We start from the raw sequence: 17,839 nt of genomic DNA on the forward strand, positions 1-17,839 counted from the left end.
TTTAAATGAAACGCTACCACAGAGCCCAGTGTAATCGCTGAGTTCCGGCAATCACGTCAACTTAAGAAGAATATTTTTTCTTGGAGTCCAATTTTCTCATTTATCACATTTATCAGGTCACAGTCCAAAGTTAGTTTAATTAAGTCCAACAGTCAATGGTATCATTGTTAAAAGCGATGCAACCTAGTAATATCAGATAAATATCACTAAATACATGTTGGTACGAATATTTGACCCAACCGTTGTACCTTAAACGGACTGACACAGTTAGAAAGTCAATGAAATGTTATTTTTGAGACTGTCGCTATTTCTTCAGCGCGCTATAACGGATAGGATTGGTCCCACAGTAAAGAATGACTTATTTATCTAAAATTTTAAATAAAGCGCTACCACAGCGCCCAGTGTAATCGCTGAGTTCCGGCAATCATGTCAAATTAAGAAGAATGTTATTTCTTGGAGTCCAATTTTCTCATTTATCACATTTATCAGGTCACAGTCCAAAGATTCAACCTAGTAATATCAAATAAATATCGCTAAATACATGTTGGTACGAATATATGACCCAACCGTTGTACCTTAAACGGACTGACACCATTAGAAAGTCAAGGAAATGTAGTTTTCGAAATTGTCGCTATTTCTTCAGCGCGCTATAACGGATAGGATTGGTCCCACAGTAAAGAAAGACTTACTTATCTAAATTTTTAAATGAAGCGTTACCACAGAGCCCAGTGTAGTCGCTGAGTTCCGGCAATCATGTCAAATTAAGAAGAATGTAATTTCTTGGAGTCCAATTTTCTCATTTATAACATTTATCAGGTCACAGTCCAAAGTTAGTTCAATCAAGTCCCGCAGTCAATCGTTTCATTGTTAAAAGCGATGCAACTTAGTAATATCAGAATAATATCGCTAAATACATGTTGGCACGAATATGTGACCAAACCGATGTAACTCAAACGGACTGACACCTTTAGAAAGTCAGTGAAATGTAGTACTTGAAACTGTCTCTATTTCTTCAGCGCGCAATAACTGCTAGGATTGGTCCCACAGTAAAAAATGACTTTTTAATCTATATTTTTAAATGAAGCGCTACAACAACGCCCAGTGTAGTCGCTGAGTTCCGGCAATCATGTCAAATTAAGAAGAATGTAATTTCTTGGAGTCCAATTTTCTCATTTATAACATTTATTAGGTCACAGTCCAAAGTTAGTTCAATCAAGTCCCACAGTCAATCATTTCATTGTTAAGAGCGATGCAACTTAGTAATATCAGATAAATATTGCTAAATACATGTTGGTACGAATATGTGACCCAACCGTTGTACCTCAAACGAACTGACACCGTTAGAAAGTCAATGAAATGTAGTTTTTGAAACTGTCGCTATTTCTTCAGCGCGCTATAACGGCTAGGATTGGTCCCACAGTGAAGAATGACTTATTTATTTAAAATTTTAAATGAAGCGCTACCACAGCGCCCAGTGTAATCGCTGAGTTCCGGCAATCATGTCAAATTAAGAAGAATGTTATTTCTTAGAGTCCAATTTTCTCATTTATCACATTTATAAGGTCACTGTGCATAATGAGTTCAATTAATTCCACAGCCAATCGCTTCTCTGTTAAAAGCCATACAACATAGTAATATCAGAAAAATATCGCTAAATACATGTTGGCACGAATATGTGACCCAACCGTTGTACCTCAAACGGACTGACACCGTTAGAAAGTCAATGAAATGTAGTTTTTGAAACTGTCGCTATTTCTTCAGCGCGCGATAACGGCTAGGATTGGTCCCACAGTAAAAAATGAATTATAAATCTAAATTTTTAAATGAAGCGCTACGACAGCGCCCAGTGTAATCCCTGAGTTCCGGCAATCATGTCAAATTAAGAAGAATGTTATTTCCGGGAGTCCAATTTTCTCATTTATCACATTTATCAGGTCACAGTCCAAAGTTAGTTCAATTAAGTCCCACAGTCAATCGTTTCATTATTAAAAGCGATGCCACCTAGTAATATCAGATAAATATCGCTAAATACATGCTGGTACGAATATTTGACCCAACCGTTGTACCTTAAACGGACTGACACTGTTAGAAAGTCAATGAAATGTAGTTTTTGAAACTGTCGCTATTTCTTCAGCTCGCGATAACGGCTAGGATTGGTCCCACAGTAAAAAATGACTTATGAATCTAAATTTTTAAATGAAACGCTACCACAGCGCCCAGTGTAGTCGCTGAGTTCCGGCAATCATGTCAAATTAAGAAGAATGTAATTTCTTGGAGTCCAATTTTCTCATTTATCACATTTATCAGGTCACAGTCCAAAGTTTGTTCAATTAAGTCCCACAGTCAATCGTTTCACTGTTAAAAGCGATGCAACCTAGTAGTATCAGATAAATATCGCTAAATACATATTCGAACGAACATGTGACCCAACCGTTGTACCTTAAACGGACTGACACCGTTAGAAAGTCAATGAAATGTAGTTTTTGAAACTGTCGCTATTTCTTCAGCGCGCTATAACGGATAGGATTGGTCCCACAGTGAAGAATGACTTATTTATCTAAAATTTTAAATGAAGCGCCACCACAGCGCCCAGTGTAATCGCTGAGTTCCGGCAATCATATCAAATTAAGAAGAATGTTATTTCTTGGAGTCCAATTTTCTTAATTATCACATTTATCAGGTCACAGACCAAAGTTAGTTCAATTAAGTCCCACAGGCAATCGTTTCACTGTTATAAGCGATGCAACCTAGTAATCTCTGAAAAATATCGCTAAATACATGACGGTACGAATATGTGACCCAACCGTTGTACCTTAAGCGAACTGACACCGTTAGAAAGTCAATGAAATGTAGTTTGTGAAATTGTCGCTAATTCTTCAGCGCTCTATAACGGATAGGATTGGTCCCACAGTGAAGAATGACTTATTTATCTAAAATTTTAAATAAAGCGCTACCACAGCGCCCAGTGTAATCGCTGAGTTCCGGCATTCATGTCAAATTAAGAAGAATGTTATTTCTTGGAGTCCAATTTTCTCATTTATCACATTTATCAGGTCACAGTCCAAAGTTTGTTCAATTAAGTCCCACAGTCAATCGTTTCACTGTTAAAAGCGATGCAACCTAGTAGTATCAGATAAATATCGCTAAATACATATTCGAACGAACATGTGACCCAACCGTTGTACCTTAAACGGACTGACACCGTTAGAAAGTCAATGAAATGTAGTTTTTGAAACTGTCGCTATTTCTTCAGCGCGCTATAACGGATAGGATTGGTCCCACAGTGAAGAATGACTTATTTATCTAAAATTTTAAATGAAGCGCCACCACAGCGCCCAGTGTAATCGCTGAGTTCCGGCAATCATATCAAATTAAGAAGAATGTTATTTCTTGGAGTCCAATTTTCTCAATTATCACATTTATCAGGTCACAGACCAAAGTTAGTTCAATTAAGTCCCACAGGCAATCGTTTCACTGTTATAAGCGATGCAACCTAGTAATCTCTGAAAAATATCGCTAAATACATGACGGTACGAATATGTGACCCAACCGTTGTACCTTAAGCGAACTGACACCGTTAGAAAGTCAATGAAATGTAGTTTGTGAAATTGTCGCTAATTCTTCAGCGCTCTATAACGGATAGGATTGGTCCCACAGTGAAGAATGACTTATTTATCTAAAATTTTAAATAAAGCGCTACCACAGCGCCCAGTGTAATCGCTGAGTTCCGGCATTCATGTCAAATTAAGAAGAATGTTATTTCTTGGAGTCCAATTTTCTCATTTATCACATTTATCAGGTCACAGTCTAAAGTTAGTTCAATTAAGTCCTTCAGGCATTCGTTTCACTGTTAAAAGCCATGCAACCTAGTAATTTCAGAAAAATATCGCTAAATACATGTCGGTACGAATATGTGACTCAACCGTTGTAACTCAAACGGACTGACACCGTTAGAAAGTCAATGAAATATAGTTCTTGAAACTGTCGCTATTTCTTCAGCGCGAGATAACGGCTAGGATTGGTGCCACAGTAAAAAATGACTTATGAATCTAAATTTTTGAATGAAGCGCTACCACAGTGCCCAGTGTTGTCGCTGAGTTCCGGCAATCATGTCAAATTAAGAAGAGTGTAATTTCTTGGAGTCCAATTTTCTCATTTATCACATTTATCAGGTCACAGTTCAAAGTTAGTTCAATTAAGTCCCACAGTCAATCGTTTCACTGTTAAAAGCGACGAAACCTAATAATATCAGATAAATATCGCTAAATACATTTTGGTACGAAGATGTGACCCAACCGTTGTAACTCAAACGAACTGACACGGTTAGAAAGTCAATGATATGTAGTTTTTGAAATTGTCGGTATTTCTTCAGCGCGCGATAACGGATAGGATTGGTCCCACAGTAAAGAATGATTTATTTATCTAAATTTTTAAATGAAGCGCTACCACAGCGCCCAGTGTAATCGCTGCGTTCCGGCAATCACGTCATATTAAGAAGAATGTTATTTCTTCGAGTTCAGATGTCTCATTTATCACATTTATTAGGTCACAGTCCAAAGTTAGTTTAATTAAGTCCCACAGTCAATCTTTTCATTGTTAAAATCGATGCAACCTAGTAATCTCAGAAACATATCGCTAAATACATGTCGGTACGAATATGTGACCCAACCGTTGTAACTCGAACGGACTGACACCGTTAGAAAGTCAATGAAATGTAGTTTTTAAAAATGTCGCTGTTTCTTCAGCGCGCGATAACGGCTAGGATTGGTCCCTCAGTGAAAAATGACTTATTAATCTAAATTTTTAAATTAAACGCTACAACAGGCCCAGTGTAATCGCTGTGTTCCGGCAATCATGTCAAATTAAAAAGAATGTTATTTCTTGGAGTCCTATTTTCCCATTTATCACATTTATCCGGTCACATCCAAATTTAGTTCACTTAAGTCCCACAGTCAATCGTTTCACTGTTAAAAGCAATGCAACATAGTAATATCAGATAAATATCGCTAAATACATGTTGATACGAATATGTGACCCAACCGTTGAAACTCAAACGGACTGACACCGTTAGAAAGTCAAGGAAATGTAATTTTTGAAATTGTCGCTATTTCTTTAGCGCACGATAACTTCTAGGATTGGTCCCACAGTAAAAAATGACTTAATAATCTAAATTTTTAAATGAAGCGCTACCACAGCGCCCAGTGTAATCGCTGAGTTACGGCAATCATGTCAAATTAAGAAGAATGTTATTTCTTGGAGTCCAATTTTCTCATTTATCACATTTATCAGGCCACAGTCCAAAGTTAGTTCAATTAAGTCCCACAGTCAATCGTTTCACTGTTACAAGCGATGCAACCTAGTAATATCAGATAAATATCGCTAAATACATGTTGGTACGAATATGTGACCCAACCGTTAAAACTCAAACGGACTGACACCGTTAGAAAGTCAGTAAAATGTAGTATTTGAAACTGTCGCTATTTCTTCAGCGCGCGCTAACGGCTAGGATTGGCCCCACAGTAAAAAATGACTTTTTTATCTTAATTTTTAATTGAAGCGCTACCACAGCGCCCAGTGTAATCGCTGAGGTTCGGCAATCATTTCAAATTAAGAAGAATGTTATTTCTTGGAGTCCATGTCTCTCACTTTCACATTTATTAAGGTCACAGTCCGTAATGAGTTCAATTAAGTACCACAGTCAATCGCTTCACTGTTAAAAGCCATACAACATAGGATTATCATAAAAATATCGCTAAATGCATGTAGGCACGAATATGTGACCCAAACGTTGTAACTCAAAGGGACTGACACCTTTAGAAAGTCAGTGAAATGTAGTACTTGAAACTGTGTCTATTTCTTCAGCGCGCAATAACTGCTAGGATTGGTTCCATAGTAAAAAATGACTTATTAATATAAATTTTTAAATGAAGCGCTACCACAGCGCCCAGTGTAATCGCTGAGTTCCGTCAATCATGTCAAATTAAGAAGAATGTTACTTCTTGGAGTCCAATTTTCTCATTTATCACATTTATCAGGTCACAGTGCAAAGTTAGTTCAATTAAGTCCCACAGTCAATCGTTTCACTGTTAAAAGCGATGAAACCTAGTAATATCAGATAAATATCGCTAAATACATGTTGGTACGAAGATGTGACCCAACCGTTGTAACTCAAACGAACTGACACGGTTAGAAAGTCAATGATATGTAGTTTTTGAAACTGTCGGTATTTCTTCAGCGCGCGATAACGGATAGGATTGGTCCCACAGTAAAGAATGATTTATTTATCTAAATTTTTAAATGAAGCGCTACCACAGCGCCCAGTGTAATCGCTGCGTTCCGGCAATCACGTCAAATTAAGAAGAATGTTATTTCTTCGATTTCAAATGTCTCATTTATCACATTTATTAGGTCACAGTCCAAAGTTAGTTTAATTAAGTCCCACAGTCAATCTTTTCATTGTTAAAAGTGATGCAACCTAGTAATCTCAGAAAAATATCGCCAAATACATGTCGGTACGAATATGTGACCCAACCGTTGTAACTCGAACGGACTGACACCGTTAGAAAGTCAATGAAACGTAGTTTTTAAAAATGTCGCTGTTTCTCCAGCGCGCAATAACGGCCAGGATTGGTCCCACAGTGAAAAATGACTTATTAATCTAAATATTTAAATTAAACGCTACCACAGGCCCAGTGTAATTGCTGAGTTCCGGCAATCATGTCAAATTAAAAAGAATGTTATTTCTTGGAGTCCAATTTTCCCATTTATCACTTTTATCAGGTCACAGTCCAAAGTTTGTTCACTTAAGTCCCACAGTCAATCGTTTCACTGTTAAAAGCAATGCAACCTAGTAATATCAGATAAATATCGCTAAATACATGTTGATACGAATATGTGACCCAACTGTTGAAACTCAAACGGACTGACACCGTTAGAAAGTCAGTAAAATGTAGTATTTGAAACTGTCTCTATTTCTTCAGCGCGCGCTAACGGCTAGGATTGATCCCACAGTAAAAAATGACTTTTTTATCTTAATTTTTAATTGAAGCGCTACCACAGCGCCCAGTGTAATCGCTGAGGTTCGGCAATCATTTCAAATTAAGAAGAATGTTATTTCTTGGAGTCCAATTGTCTCACTTTCACATTTATAAGGTCACAGTCCGTAATGAGTTCAATTAAGTACCACAGTCAATCGCTTCACTGTTAAAAGCCATACAACATAGGATTATCAGAAAAATATCGCTAAATGCATGCAGGCACGAATATGTGACCCAAACGTTGTAACTCAAAGGGACTGACACCTTTAGAAAGTCAGTGAAATGTAGTACTTGAAACCGTGTCTATTGCTTCAGCGCGCAATAACTGCTAGGATTGGTTCCATAGTAAAAAATGACTTATTAATATAAATTTTTAAATGAAGCGCTACCACAGCGCCCAGTGTAATCGCTGAGTTCCGGCAATCATGTCAAATTAAGAAGAATGTTACTTCTTGGAGTCCAATTTTCTCATTTATCACATTTATCAGGTCACAGTGCAAAGTTAGTTCAATTAAGTCCCACAGTCAATCGTTTCACTGTTAAAAGCGATGAAACCTAGTAATATCAGATAAATATCGCTAAATACATTTTGGTACGAAGATGTGACCCAACCGTTGTAACTCAAACGAACTGACACGGTTAGAAAGTCAATGATATGTAGTTCTTGAAACTGTCGGTATTTCTTTAGCGCGCGATAACGGATAGGATTGGTCCCACAGTAAAGAATGATTTATTTATCTAAATTTTTAAATGAATCGCTACCACAGCGCCCAGTGTAATCGCTGCGTTCCGGCAATCACGTCAAATTAAGAAGAATGTTATTTCTTCGAGTTCAAATGTCTCATTTATCACATTTATTAGGTCACAGTCCAAAGTTAGTTTAATTAAGTCCCACAGTCAATCTTTTCATTGTTAAAAGCGATGCAACCTAGTAATCTCAGAAAAATATCGCCAAATACATGTCGGTACGAATATGTGACCCAACCGTTGTAACTCGAACGGACTGACACCGTTAGAAAGTCAATGAAATGTAGTTTTTAAAAATGTCGCTGTTTCTTCAGCGCGCGATAACGGCTAGGATTGGTCCCACAGTGAAAAATGACTTAATAATCTAAATTTTTAAATTAAACGCTACCACAGGCCCAGTGTAATCGCTGTGTTCCGGCAATCATGTCAAATTAAAAAAAATGTTATTTCTTGGAGTCCAATTTTACCATTTATCACATTTATCAGGTCACAGTCCAAAGTTAGTTCACTTAAGTCCCACAGTCAATCGTTTCACTGTTAAAAGCAATGCAACCTAGTAATATCAGATAAATATCGCTAAATACATGTTGATACGAATATGTGACCCAACCGTTGAAACTCAAACGGACTGACACCGTTAGAAAGTCAAGGAAATGTAATTTTTGAAATTGTCGCTATTTCTTTAGCGCACGATAACTTCTAGGATTGGTCCCACAGTAAAAAATGACTTAAAAATCTAAATTTTTAAATGAAGCGCTACCACAGCGCCCAGTGTAATCGCTGAGTTACGGCAATCATGTCAAATTAAGAAGAATGTTATTTCTTGGAGTCCAATATTCTCATTTATCACATTTATCAGGCCACAGTCCAAAGTTAGTTCAATTAAGTCCCACAGTCAATCGTTTCACTGTTACAAGCGATGCAACCTAGTAATATCAGATAAATATCGCTAAATACATGTTGGTACGAATATGTGACCCAACCGTTAAAACACAAACGGACTGACACTGTTAGAAAGTCAGTAAAATGTAGTATTTGAAACTGTCGCTATTTCTTCAGCGCGCGCTAACGGCTAGGATTGTTCCCACAGTAAAAAATGGCTTTTTTATCTTAATTTTTAATTGAAGCGCTACCACAGCGCCCAGTGTAATCGCTGAGGTTCGGCAATCATTTCAAATTAAGAAGAATGTTATTTCTTGGAGTCCAATTCTCTCACTTTCACATTTATAAGGTCACAGTCCGTAATGAGTTCAATTAAGTACCACAGTCAATCGCTTCACTGTTAAAAGCCATACAACATAGGATTATCAGAAAAATATCGCTAAATGCATGTAGGCACGAATATGTGACCCAAACGTTGTAACTCAAAGGGACTGACACCTTTAGAAAGTCAGTGAAATGTAGTACTTGAAACTGTGTCTATTTCTTCAGCGCGCAATAACTGCTAGGATTGGTTCCATAGTAAAAAATGACTTATTAATATAAATTTTTAAATGAAGCGCTACCACAGCGCCCAGTGTAATCGCTGAGTTCGGGCAATCATGTCAAATTAAAAAGAATGTTATTTCTTGGAGTCCAATTTTCCCATTTATCACATTTATCAGGTCACAGTCCAAAGTTAGTTCACTTAAGTCCCACAGTCAATCGTTTCACTGTTAAAAGCAATGCAACCTAGTGATATCAGATAAATATCGCTAAATACATGTTGATACGAATATGTGACCCAACTGTTGAAACTCAAACGGACTGACACCGTTAGAAAGTCAGTAAAATGTAGTATTTGAAACTGTCTCTATTTCTTCAGCGCGCGCTAACGGCTAGGATTGGTCCCACAGTAAAAAATGACTTTTTTATCTTAATTTTTAATTGAAGCGCTACCACAGAGCCCAGTGTAATCGCTGAGGTTCGGCAATCATTTCAAATTAAGAAGAATGTTATTTCTTGGAGTCCAATTGTCTCACTTTCACATTTATAAGGTCACAGTCCGTAATGAGTTCAATTAAGTACCACAGTCAATCGCTTCACTGTTAAAAGCCATACAACATAGGATTATCAGAAAAATATCGCTAAATGCATGCAGGCACGAATATGTGACACAAACGTTGTAACTCAAAGGGACTGACACCTTTAGAAAGTCAGTGAAATGTAGTACTTGAAACTGTGTCTATTTCTTCAGCGCGCAATAACTGCTATGATTGGTTCCATAGTAAAAAATGACTTATTAATATAAATTTTTAAATGAAGCGCTACCACAGCGCCCAGTGTATTCGCTGAGTTCCGGCAATCATGTCAAATTAAGAAGAATGTTACTTCTTGGAGTCCAATTTTCTCATTTATCACATTTATAAGGTCACAGTGCAAAGTTAGTTCAATTAAGACCCACAGTCAATCGTTTCATTCTTAAAAGCGATGAAACCTAGTAATATCAGATAAATATCGCTAAATACATTTTGGTACGAAGATGTGACCCAACCGTTGTAACTCAAACGAACTGACACGGTTAGAAAGTCAATGATATGTAGTTTTTGAAACTGTCGGTATTTCTTCAGCGCGCGATAACGGATAGGATTGGTCCCACAGTAAAGAATGATTTATTTATCTAAATTTTTAAATGAAGCGCTGCCACAGCGCCCAGTGTAATCGCTGCGTTCCGGCAATCACGTCAAATTAAGAAGAATGTTATTTCTTCGAGTTCAAATGTCTCATTTATCACATTTATTAGGTCACAGTCCAAAGTTAGTTTAATTAAGTCCCACAGTCAATCTTTTCATTGTTAAAAGCGATGCAACCTAGTAATCTCAGAAAAATATCGCCAAATACATGTCGGTACGAATATGTGACCCAACCGTTGTAACTCGAACGGACTGACACCGTTAGAAAGTCAATAAAAAGTAGTTTTTAAAAATGTCGCTGTTTCTTCAGCGCGCGCTAACGGCTAGGATTGGTCCCACAGTAAAAAATGACTTTTTTATCTTAATTTTTAATTGAAGCGCTACCACAGCGCCCAGTGTAATCGCTGAGGTTCGGCAATCATTTCAAATTAAAAAGAATGTTATTTCTTGGAGTCCAATTGTGTCACTTTCACATTTATAAGGTCACAGTCCGTAATGAGTTCAATTAAGTACCACAGTCAATCGCTTCACTGTTAAAAGCCATACAACATAGGATTATCAGAAAAATATCGCTAAATGCATGCAGGCACGAATATGTGACCCAAACGTTGTAACTCAAAGGGACTGACACCTTTAGAAAGTCAGTGAAATGTAGTACTTGAAACTGTGTCTATTTCTTCACCGCGCAATAACTGCTATGATTGGTTCCATAGTAAAAAATGACTTATTAATATAAATTTTTAAATGAAGCGCTACCACAGCGCCCAGTGTAATCGCTTAGTTCCGGCAATCATGTCAAATTAAGAAGAATGTTACTTCTTGGAGTCCAATTTTCTCATTTATCACATTTATCAGGTCACAGTGCAAAGTTAGTTCAATTAAGACCAACAGTCAATCGTTTCATTCTTAAAAGCGATGCAACTTAGTAATATCAGATAAATATCGCTAAATACATGTTGGTACGAATATGTGACCCAACCGTTGTACCTTAAACGGACTGACACCGTTAGAAAGTCAATGAAATGTAGTTTTTGAAACTGTCGCTATTTCTTCAGCAGGCTATAACGGATAGGATTGGTCCCACAGTGAAGAATGACTTATTTATCTAAAATTTTAAATGAAGCGCTACCACAGCGCCCAGTGTAATCGCTGAGTTCCGGCAATCATGTCAAATTGAGAAGAATGTTATTTCTTGCAGTCCAATTTTCTCAATTATCACATTTATCAGGTCACAGTCCAAAGTAAGTTCAATTAAGTCCCACAGGCAATCGTTTCACTGTTAAAAGCGATGCAACCTAGTTATCTCAGAAAAATATTGCTAAATACATGACGGTACGAATATGTGACACAATCGTTGTAACTCGAACGGACTGACACCGTTATAAAGTCAATGAAATGTAGTTTGTGAAGCTGTCGCTAATTCTTCAGCGCGCTATAACGGATAGGATTGGTTCCACAGTGAAGAATTACTTATTTATCTAAAATTTCAAATGAAGCGCTACCACACCGCTCAGTGTAATCGCTGAGTTCCGGCAATCATGTCAAATTAAGAAGAATGTTATTTCCTGGAGTCCAATTTTCTCATTTATCACATTTATCAGGTCACAGTCAAAAGTTAGTTCAATTAAGTCCCACAGTCAATCGTTTCACTGTTAAAAGCGATGCAACCTAGTAATATCAGATAAATATCGCTACATACATGTTGGTACGAATATGTGACCCAGCCGTTGTATCTCAAACGGACTGACACCGTTAGAAAGTCAATGAAATGTAGCCTTTGAAACTGTCGCTATTTCTTCAGCGCGCGATAACGGCTAGGATTGGTCCCACAGTAAAGAATGATTTATTTATACAAACTTTTAAATAAAGCGCTACCACAGCGCCCAGTGTAATCGCTGAGTTACGGCAATCATGTCAAATTAACAAGAATGTTTTTTCTTGGTTTCCAATTTTCTCATTTATCACATTTATCAGGTCACAGTCCAAAGTTAGTTCAATAAAGTCACACAGTCAATCATTTCACTGTTACAAGCGATGCAACCTAGTAATATTAGATAAATATCGCTAAATACATGTTGGTACGAAAATGTGACCCAACCGTTAAAACTCAAACGGACTGACACCGTTAGAAAGTCAGTGAAATATAGTATTTGAAACTGTCTCTATTTCTTCAGCGCGCTAACGGCTAGGATTGGTCCCACAGTAAAAAATGACTTTTTTATCTTAATTTTTAATTGAAGCGCTACCACAGCGCCCAGTGTAATCGCTGAGATTCGGCAATCATTTTAAATTAAGAAGAATGTTATTTCTTGGAGTCCAATTGTCTCACTTTCACATTTATAAGGTCACAGTCCATAATGAGTTCAATTAAGTTCCACAGTCAATCGCTTCACTGTTAAAAGCCATACAACATAGGAATATCACAAAAATATCGCTAAATGCATGTAGGCACGAATATGTGACCCAACCATTGTAACTCAAAGGGACTGACACCTTTAGAAAGTCAGTGAAATGTAGTACTTGAAACTGTCTCTATTTCTTTAGCGCGCAATAACTGCTACATTTGGTTCCGCAGTAAAAAATGACTTATTAATCTAAATTTTTAAATGAAGCGCTACCTCAGCGAGCAGTGTAATCGCTAAGTTCTGGCAATCATGTCAAATTAAGAAGAATGTTATTTCTTGGAGTCCAATTTTCTCATTTATCACATTTATCAGGTCACAGTGCAAAGTTAGTTCAATTAAGACCCACAGTCAATCGTTTCACTGTTAAAAGCGATGCAACCTAGTAATATGAGATAAATATAGCTAAATACATGTTGGTACGAATATGTGACCCAACCGTAGTAACTCAAACTAACTGACACTGTTAGAAAGTCAAGGAAATAAAGTTTTCGAAATTGTCGCTATTTCTTCAGCGCGCGATAACGGATAGGATTGGTCCCACAGTGAAGAATGACTTATTTATCTAAAATTTTAAATGAAACGCTACCACAGCGCCCAGTGTAATCGCTGAGTTCCGGCAATCATGTCAAATTGAGAAGAATGTTATTTCTTGGAGTCCAATTTTCTCAATTATCACATTTATCAGGTCACAGTCCAAAGTAAGTTCAATTAAGTCCCACAGGCAATCGTTTCATTGTTAAAAGCGATGCAACCTAGTAATCTCAGAAAAATATCGCTAAATACATGTCGGTACGAATATGTGACACAACCGTTGTAACTCGAACGGACTGACACCGTTATAAAGTCAATGAAATGTAGTTTGTGAAACTGTCGCTAATTCTTCAGCGCGCTATAACGGCTAGGATTGGTCCCACAGTAAAGAATGATTTATTTATATAAACTTTTAAATAAAGCGCTACCACAGCGCCCAGCGTAATCGCTGAGTTACGGCAATCACGTCAAATTACGAAGAATGTTATTTCTTGGAGTCCAATTTTCTCAATTATCACATTTCTCAGGTCACAGTCCAAAGGAAGTTCAATTAAGTCCCACAGGCAATCGTTTCACTGTTAAAAGCGATGCAACTTAGTAATCTCAGAAAAATATCCCTAAATACATGTCGGTACGAATATGTGACACAACCGTTGTAACTCGAACGGACTGACACCGTTATAAAGTCAATGAAATGTAGTTTGTGAAACTGTCGCTATTTCTTCAGCGCACGATAACTTCTAGGATTGTTCCCACAGTAAAAAATGACTTTCTAATCTAAATTTTTAAATGAAGCGCTACCACAGCGCCCAGTGTAATCGCTGAGTTCCGGCAATCATGTCAAATTAAGAAGAATGTTATTTCTTAGCGTCCAATTTTCTCATTTATCACATTTATCAGGTCACAGTCCAAAGTTAGTTCAATTAAGTCCCACAGTCAATCATTTCACTGTTACAAGCGATGCAACCTAGTAATATCAGATAAATATCGCAAAATACATACTTTTTTATCTTAATTTTTAATTGAAGCGCTACCACAGCGCCCAGTGTAATCGCTGAGTTCCGGCAATCATGTCAAATTAAGAAGAATGTTATTTCCTGGAGTCCAATTTTCTCATTTATCACATTTATCAGGTCACAGTCAAAAGTTAGTTCAATTAAGTCCCACAGTCAATCGTTTCACTGTTAAAAGCGATGCAACCTAGTAATATCAGATAAATATCGCTACATACATGTTGGTACGAATATGTGACCCAGCCGTTGTATCTCAAACGGACTGACACCGTTAGAAAGTCAATGAAATGTAGCTTTTGAAACTGTCGCTATTTCTTCAGCGCGCGATAACGGCTAGGATTGGTCCCACAGTAAAGAATGATTTATTTATACAAACTTTTAAATAAAGCGCTACCACAGCGCCCAGTGTAATCGCTGAGTTACGGCAATCATGTCAAATTAACAAGAATGTTTTTTCTTGGTTTCCAATTTTCTCATTTATCACATTTATCAGGTCACAGTCCAAAGTTAGTTCAATTAAGTCCCACAGTCAATCATTTCACTGTTACAAGCGATGCAACCTAGTAATATCAGATAAATATCGCTAAATACATGTTGGTACGAAAATGTGACCCAACCGTTAAAACTCAAACGGACTGACACCGTTAGAAAGTCAGTGAAATATAGTATTTGAAACTGTCTCTATTTCTTCAACGCGCTAACGGCTAGGATTGGTCCCACAGTAAAAAATGACTTTTTTATCTTAATTTTTAATTGAAGCGCTACCACAGCGCCCAGTGTAATCGCTGAGATTCGGCAATCATTTTAAATTAAGAAGGATGTTATTTCTTGGAGTCCAATTGTCTCACTTTCACATTTATAAGGTCACAGTCCATAATGAGTTCAATTAAGTTCCACAGTCAATCGCTTCACTGTTAAAAGCCATACAACATAGGAATATCAGAAAAATATCGCTAAATGCATGTAGGCACGAATATGTGATCCAACCGTAGTAACTCAAACTAACTGACACTGTTAGAAAGTCAAGGAAATGTAGTTTTCGAAATTGTCGCTATTTCTTCAGCGCGCGATAACGGATAGGATTGGTCCCACAGTGAAGAATGACTTATTTATCTAAAATTTTAAATGAAACGCTACCACAGCGCCCAGTGTAATCGCTGAGTTCCGGCAATCATGTCAAATTGAGAAGAATGTTATTTCTTGGAGTCCAATTTTCTCAATTATCACATTTATCAGGTCACAGTCGAAAGTAAGTTCAATTAAGTCCCACAGGCAATCGTTTCACTGTTAAAAGCGATGCAACCTAGTAATCTCAGAAAAATATCGCTAAATACATGTCGGTACGAATATGTGACACAACCGTTGTAACTCGAACGGACTGACACCGTTATAAAGTCAATGAAATGTAGTTTGTGAAACTGTCGCTAATTCTTCAGCGCGCTATAACGGATAGGATTGGTTCCACAGTGAAGAATTACTTATTTATCTAAAATTTCAAATGAAGCGCTACCACAGCGCTCAGTGTAATCGCTGAGTTCCGGCAATCATGTCAAATTAAGAAGAATGTTATTTCCTGGAGTCCAATTTTCTCATTTATCACATTTATCAGGTCACAGTCGAAAGTTAGTTCAATTAAGTCCCACAGTCAATGGTTTCACTGTTAAAACCGATGCAACCTAGTAATATCAGATAAATATCGCTAAATACATGTTGGTACGAATATGTGACCCAGCCGTTGTATCTCAAACGGACTGACACCGTTAGAAAGTCAATGAAATGTAGCTTTTGAAACTGTCGCTAATTCTTCAGCGCGCGATAACGGCTAGGATTGGTCCCACAGTAAAGAATGATTTATTTATATAAACTTTTAAATAAAGCGCTACCACAGCGCCCAGCGTAATCGCTGAGTTACGGCAATCACGTCAAATTACGAAGAATGTTATTTCTTGGAGTCCAATTTTCTCAATTATCACATTTCTCAGGTCACAGTCCAAAGGAAGTTCAATTAAGTCCCACAGGCAATCGTTTCACTGTTAAAAGCGATGCAACCTAGTAATCTCAGAAAAATATCCCTAAATACATGTCGGTACGAATATGTGACACAACCGTTGTAACTCGAACGGACTGACACCGTTATAAAGTCAATGTAATGTAGTTTGTGAAACTGTCGCTATTTCTTCAGCGCACGATAACGGATAGGATTGTTCCCACAGTAAAAAATGACTTTCTAATCTAAATTTTTAAATGAAGCGCTACCACAGCGCCCAGTGTAATCGCTGAGTTCCGGCAATCATGTCAAATTAAGAAGAATGTTATTTCTTGGCGTCCAATTTTCTCATTTATCACATTTATCAGGTCACAGTCCAAAGTTAGTTCAATTAAGTCCCACAGTCAATCATTTCACTGTTACAAGCGATGCAACCTAGTAATATCAGATAAATATCGCTAAATACATACTTTTTTATCTTAATTTTTAATTGAAGCGCTACCACAGCGCCCAGTGTAATCGCTGAGTTCCGGCAATCATGTCAAATTAAGAAGAATGTTATTTCTTGGCGTCCAATTTTCTCATTTATCACATTTATCAGGTCACAGTCCAAAGTTAGTTCAATTAAGTCCCACAGTCAATCATTTCACTGTTACAAGCGATGCAACCTAGTAATATCAGATAAATATCGCTAAATACATGTTGGTACGAAAATGTGACCCAACCGTTAAAACTCAAACGGACTGACACCGTTAGAAAGTCAGTAAAATGTAGTATTTGAAACTGTCTCTATTTCTTCAGCGCGCTAACGGCTAGGATTGGTCCCACAGTAAAAAATGACTTTTTTTATCTTAATTCTTAATTGAAGCGCTACCACAGCGCCCAGTGTAATCGCTGAGGTTCGGCAATCATTTTAAATTAAGAAGAATGTTATTTCCTGGAGTCCAATTTTCTCATTTATCACATTTATCAGGTCACAGTCAAAAGTTAGTTTAATTAAGTCCCACAGACAATCGTTTTACTGTTAAAAGCGATGCAACCTAGTAATATCAGATAAATATTGCTTAATACATGTTGGTACGAATATGTGACCCAGCCGTTGTATCTCAAACGGACTGACACCGTTAGAAAGTCAATGAAATGTTGTTTTTGAAACTGTCGCTATTTCTTCAGCGTGCGATAACGGCTAGGATTGGTCCCACAGTAAAGAATGATTTATTTATATAAGTTTTTAAATAAAGCGCTACCACAGCGCCCAGTGTAATCGCTGAGTTACGGCAATCACGTCAAATTACGAAGAATGTTATTTCTTGGAGTCCAATTGTCTCATTTATCACATTTATCAGGTCACAGTCCAAAGTTAGTTCAATTAAGTCCCACAGTCAATCATTTCACTGTTACAAGCGATGCAACCTAGTAATATCAGATAAATATTGCTAAATACATGTTGGTACAAAAATGTGACCAAACCGTTAAAACTCAAACGGACTGACACCGTTAGAAAGTC

Source organism: Hydractinia symbiolongicarpus, chromosome 4 (genome assembly GCF_029227915.1).
Source record: "Hydractinia symbiolongicarpus strain clone_291-10 chromosome 4, HSymV2.1, whole genome shotgun sequence".
In the NCBI taxonomy this organism is placed as follows: domain Eukaryota; kingdom Metazoa; phylum Cnidaria; class Hydrozoa; order Anthoathecata; family Hydractiniidae; genus Hydractinia; species Hydractinia symbiolongicarpus.